Raw genomic sequence first — 5715 nt, forward strand, 5'->3', positions numbered from 1 at the left:
TCGCCGCGGCGCCCTCCTACTCGTCGCGGCATCGTTTCGGCGCGAAAGTTCATCGCTCCTCGCCGCGACGGTCCGGCATCGGTCCGTCGCTCCAGCGCCATCCATTTTCGGGGCCGGTCGATTCGGCAGGTGAGTTGTTACACACTCCTTAGCGGATTCCGACTTCCGTGGCCACCGTCCTGCTGTCTATATCGACCGACACCCTTTCGGGGATCTCATGGGCGTCGCGTTAGGCACCTTAGCCGGACGTTTGGTTCATCCCACAGCGCCAGTTCTGCTTACCAAAAGTGGCCCACTTGGCACTCGCATTCGAGGTGACCAACCGCCCAGCGAAGCGTGCTGGCGGCGGCGGCCGGATGGGTCGGCTCCGTCGTTCGGGAGAGTCGGCCCGTTCCACCCGTTCCGAGTTCGAGAGTAGGTCGAGGCCGTGAACGGCCCCGGGGCCTCCAATCGTTCGCTTTACCGGATGGAATTGCGACGATCGAGCGCCAGCTATCCTGAGGGAAACTTCGGAGGGAACCAGCTACTAGACGGCTCGATTGGTCTTTCGCCCCTACACCCGGTTCCGACGATCGATTTGCACGTCAGAGGCGCTTCGGACTTCCACCAGAGTTTCCTCTGGCTTCATCCCGACCGGGCGTGGATCGCCATCTTTCGGGTCCCTGGTCGCTCGCTACGCCAGAGTCGGCCGAGTCGTACTCGGAAAAAGGGGAAACCGACCCGGGGGTGATGCGCCCGCGCGCAGCGCCTAAACTCGACGACAAAATAGGACTAGTTCAAGCCGCGGGATCTCACCGATGGGCGGAAGGAGGATATGGAAGCTGGCGCCCGGCAATTCCCCTTTTTGGAAGATGCGCCGGTCCCCTCTCGGGGAGGAGGGAAAAACAACCGCACGTCAGCCACGAGCCTTCCCTCTCCTATCTCTCTCGGGAAGAGAGAAAAAAGGAAAAGTTGCGGGCACCGCAGCAGCGACGGCGGAAGGCCGAAAACGCCGCGCCGGCGGGATCGGGCACGGCTCGGAGGCGGGTGAGGCGAGGAGAAGACGACGGCACGAGACCGACGACACCCCCCGACGACCCCCGGACGACTTTGCCACGACACCTCTCCCGATCGACGCCCTCCTACACGCTCTCTCGCTTTCGCTTCGCCTTCGGGGTTAGTCAGAGGTGGCCCCTACGACTCGCGAACGGCCAGGACTCCTCGGTCCGTGTTTCAAGACGGGTCGGGTGGGTTGCCGATGCACGTCGCTGACCCGGGGTGGCGGGCGGCTCGAGTAAAAAAGCGTCGCCGAGCGACCTCTCCGGAAACGGAAACGGGCGCGGGCGGGGTTGCCCCCGACAAGAACCCGAAACGTCGGCGAGGTGCGTGACGGCGAGGCCGCGCCAGTCCTATCCCGCCTCTCATCGCGCACGCGCCCGAGACGGTGGGGCGCCTAAGGAGCGACACACAGAGTGCGTCGCCCGCACGCGACTTCCGGCGGGATCAAAACGGACCGGCTCGCCACGTGTAACGGATCGTGTCAGATTTCCTCCGTTCCCGGCAGAAAGGGGCAGTTACGTTCGCGGGCCCGACGGCCGGTGGCCCCCGACTTCACAAGGTGGGAAGACGGGGGTTTTCAGGGTGATGAAACGCCTGCCGCCTACGGAAAAAAACCCGCGTGTTCGACCTGCACGCCGGGAACGGGTCGCGACGACGGACCGGAGGGGAAGTGCGTCCGGTGCCGGCCGCGCGGAGGTCGCGCCGAAGCGCCCGCGCCATGATTACGCCGAGCGATGAGAAGGGGACGGGTGCAGCGGAGTCGCGCGCGGAGGGAGCAGGAGGAAAGAAGAAGCGGCGGCGACGGATGCGGCGGGTTAGGGCCCGGCGGCAGCAGCGATCGAGAGGACGAGTCCCCTCCGTCGCAGCCAACCGACGCAGCCACCTACCGACGCCGCGGTCGTCACCACGTTTCCCTTCCCGCTATCCACGCGGCCCGTCTCCTTCGTCGGCGACGCGGGCACAAAAGCTGGCCCGCGGAGAACGAGTTCCCCGCGGACACGACGAACGACGACCTGTGCCGCGACGGCCTCTCTTTCAAGAACACACATCGAGTTTGGGCTCGAGCCTAGGCAGCACCGGACTGAGTCCCCCCGCGATCGCGGTGAGCGGTCCCACCCGTTTACCCCTGGGCGGTTTCACGTTCTCTTGAACTCTCTCTCCAAAGTTCTTTTCAACTTTCCCTCACGGTACTTGTCGACTATCGGACTCGTCCCGGTATTTAGCCTTGGATGGAGCTTACCACCCGATTTGGGCTGCGTTCCCAAGCAACCCGACTCTCGGATCGAAGGCCGTCGCTCGCCGTCCGCACCGAATGGGCCTGGCACCCGCCGCGGGCGGCCCCGATCGAGGGAACTCCGAACTATGCGAGACGAAAACGAACGGCTGCCTTCGACCCATGCGCCACACGTCCCGAAGCCTTTAACTTGCGACGGGATTCGGCGTTGGGCTTCTCCCGGTTCACTCGCCGTTACTAAGGGAATCCCGGTTGGTTTCTTTTCCTCCGCTTAGCGATATGCTTAAGTTCAGCGGGTCGTCTCGTCCGAGCCGAGGGCGGCGGTTTTTAGTAGAGTGTGGTGTTTGGAGGAGAGGAATCTCGATCGGTACCCTCCGTGTGACGACGGCTGGCCGATATAGCGCCCGTCCGACCGAAAATGAAGAAGCCAACAATTAAAAAAAAAGCGTGGGTCCTCCCCATCCGACGTTGCCTACGACGCGGCCACCTTTTTACGGTGCGACGGCCGTGCTCGTCGCGCTGCTCGAGGCGTCGCTGAGAGACACCTTCATGAGGCAGAGAGCGAGACGAGCAGGCGGCGCTTACGTCGGCAGTCGGTTAGGTCGGTGCTTTTTTTTTTGTTTTGTTCTCCCTTCGGCTGCTTTCGGACAGACTCCTCCTGCTCCTCCTCCACAGTGTTTCTTCACGCGGTCGAAAAGGGAAAAGACTCCGCGGTCTGCCAGCGGGAGACGAAGGAGGAGGCCGGAGAGGGTTTTAAAAAAAAAAAAGACATTGAAAGGAGTCAATTCTTTTTTTATTTTTCTTCCCCCTCGTCACTCGCTCCTGCGACGTCCCGGTTACCACCGTGCCGAGGACCGGGCGGGCACGGGGACGGCAAGATGTCGTTTCGTTAACGGAGAAAGACATGTAACGTTCCGCCTCTCGACCGGACGTGGCCCCGAGACAAGGGATCTCGGGGCCGCAATGTGCGTTCGAGGTGTCGATGTTCACTGAGTCCTGCAATTCGCATCAGTTCTCGCGGCTGGCCGCGCTCTTCATCGACGGACGAGCCGAGTGATCCCCCGTCCAGGGTTCAGCACTTGGGTTTTTTATATTAGTTTTTGTTTATATAGATTTAGTAGTGTGCGAGGAGGTCTGTGCGAGGAGGCGTGACGGCATTGCAATGTCGCGAGTAGTTTGTTTTTAGCTAGCGGCGGTGGCACAGCGGCTGCAAAAAAAACAAAAAACGATAAAGCGGCGACAAGGCAAAGAAGAAGCGGCCATCACTTGCGGTGGGCGAAAAAACAAACAGGTGGTAAGACGCGGAAGCAAGCAAGAAGAGCTGGGGCTTTAAAAACCTCCGCGTCACCACAAATCTATCTCTCGCTCCGCCTTTTATAGGTTTGTTTGCGCGCATTCGAGGCGTTGACGCCGACAGACAGAGGAGGTAGGCCGGAAAACAACAAACCAGTCTCGAACGGGAAAACGGTAATGATCCTTCCGCAGGTTCACCTACGGAAACCTTGTTACGACTTTTACTTCCTCTAAACGATCGGGTTCGGTCGTCTTCTCCAGGCATCGAACGCCGAGGCGTAGATGCACGAGTGTCGTGACGGACACGTCGCGCACTGCCCGGCGGCGTCGTCGGCCAGATCCGAGGACCTCACCGGACCGTTCGATCGGTAGTAGCGACGGGCGGTGTGTACAAAGGGCAGGGACGTGATCGACGCGGGCTGTTGACCCGCGCCTACCGGGAATTCCTCGTTCACGGGGTTGGTTACAGGCCCCGATCCCTATCACGGGAGGTGGTTCAGAGGTTTCCCAACCCTCTCGGGCCGGGGCGAAGTCCCCGCTGATACCTCCAGTGTAGCGCGCGTGCGGCCCCGGACATCTAAGGGCATCACAGACCTGTTATCGCTCCGCCTCGTGTGGCTTTCTGCCACCCGTCCCTCTAAGAAGTGCGTGAGAAAACCGACCCGGACCCGAGCGCCACGGAGGACGCCGAGCCCGCCGTAAAAATCACTGACATCGGCGCACTAGTTAGCAGGCCGGAGTCTCGTTCGTTATCGGAATCAACCAGACGGATCGCTCCACCAACTAAGAACGGCCATGCACCACCACCCACCGAATCGAGAAAGAGCTATCGATCTGTCAATCCTACCGGTGTCCGGACCGGGTGAGTTTTCCCGTGTTGAGTCAAATTAAGCCGCAGGCTCCACTCCTGGTGGTGCCCTTCCGTCAATTCCTTTAAGTTTCAGCTTTGCAACCATACTCCCCCCGGAACCGAACTCTGGTTTCCCGCAGGCTACCCGCCGGGTCATGGAAGCGAACGCCGGCGGATCGCCGGTCGGCATCGTTTACGGTCGGAACTACGACGGTATCTGATCGTCTTCGAACCTCCGACTTTCGCTCTTGATCGAGGAAAACGTGCTTGCCACACGCCATCGCTGCAGTTCGTCTTGCGACGATCCAAGAATTTCACCTCTAACGTCGCAATACGAGTGGCCCCGACCGCTCCCTTCGATCATTGCCTCGCCGTAGACGGAGACCGACAGACGTAGACGAGGCCCTCTTCCATCATTCCATGCTTATCGTATGCAAGCTTGAACAGCCCGCTCTGAGCACTCTAATTTTTTCAAAGTGAACGTACCGGCCGCCGCGGACACTCGGTTAAGAGCACCCTTGGAGGAGAAACCGCCGACCGCAACACGCGCGCAGACAAGACACGAAGCAGGGACTCGGAGCGGACCGGGGGGTTCAAAAAAAAAGAGGAACGCGCGGAAAGGGAGAGGGAGAGAAGCGCGGGGGTCAGAGTGCGGGGATGCGAATGAACACACCCAAACACACACACGTAGCACCCCCCCGTTAGACTACTCCCGGAACCGAACCGACGACCACTTGTTTTTTTTTTTCCCGGATCCCGATCACGACCTCCTCGTCCACCTCGCCGGCAGGACCGCGTGGCGGGTATGCTAGCGGTTGACACCGGCGGAAAGGGCCGGGAATGCGAACGGACGACCAAAGTCAACGACGGACGATGGCGCCGCCGCCCCGGGGCCGCTTGCGCGACCACGAACCCGAGTTCGGACTACGAGCTTTTTAACCGCAACAACTTTAATATACGCTACCGGAGCTGGAATTACCGCGGCTGCTGGCACCAGACTTGCCCTCCGGTTGGTCCTCGTTAACGGATTTGAAGTGTACTCATTCCGATCGCGGGGCCTCGACAGAGTCCCGCGTCGTTATTTTTCGTCACTACCTCCCCGTGCCGGGAGTGGGTAATTTGCGCGCCTGCTGCCTTCCTTGGATGTGGTAGCCGTTTCGCATGCTCCCTCTCCGGAATCGAACCCCGATTCCCCGTTACCCGTAGTAACCACGGTAGGCACTTAACCGACCGTCGACAGTTGATAGGGCGGACCCTCGAGAGACCCGTCGCCGGGCGTGAAAGCTCGTGCGATCGACCA

General features: G+C 60.7%; 2 non-coding genes and 1 pseudogene across 2 annotated transcripts in view; all 3 read right to left on the reverse strand.

Moving 5' to 3' along the window:
* LOC145276245 (large subunit ribosomal RNA) overlaps positions 1–2592 on the reverse strand; it is a 5721-nt gene extending 3129 nt beyond the window's left edge. Inside the window, exon 1 of the ribosomal RNA XR_013867911.1 lies at positions 1–2592. This exon is cut by the window's left edge and continues 3129 nt beyond it. This is a non-coding gene — a ribosomal RNA (large subunit ribosomal RNA).
* Positions 2593–3187: 595 nt separating this feature from the next.
* On the reverse strand, positions 3188–3345 carry LOC145276246 (5.8S ribosomal RNA). The gene has a single exon (XR_013867912.1). It is a non-coding gene; the product is annotated as a 5.8S ribosomal RNA (ribosomal RNA).
* A 395-nt stretch (positions 3346–3740) lies between these two features.
* Positions 3741–5715, reverse strand: LOC145276248 (small subunit ribosomal RNA; annotated as a pseudogene; the record flags this gene model as incomplete).

Source organism: Euprymna scolopes, unplaced genomic scaffold (assembly GCF_053919585.1).
Source record: "Euprymna scolopes isolate OS-2025 unplaced genomic scaffold, ASM5391958v1 sca779, whole genome shotgun sequence".
Classification (NCBI taxonomy): domain Eukaryota; kingdom Metazoa; phylum Mollusca; class Cephalopoda; order Sepiida; family Sepiolidae; genus Euprymna; species Euprymna scolopes.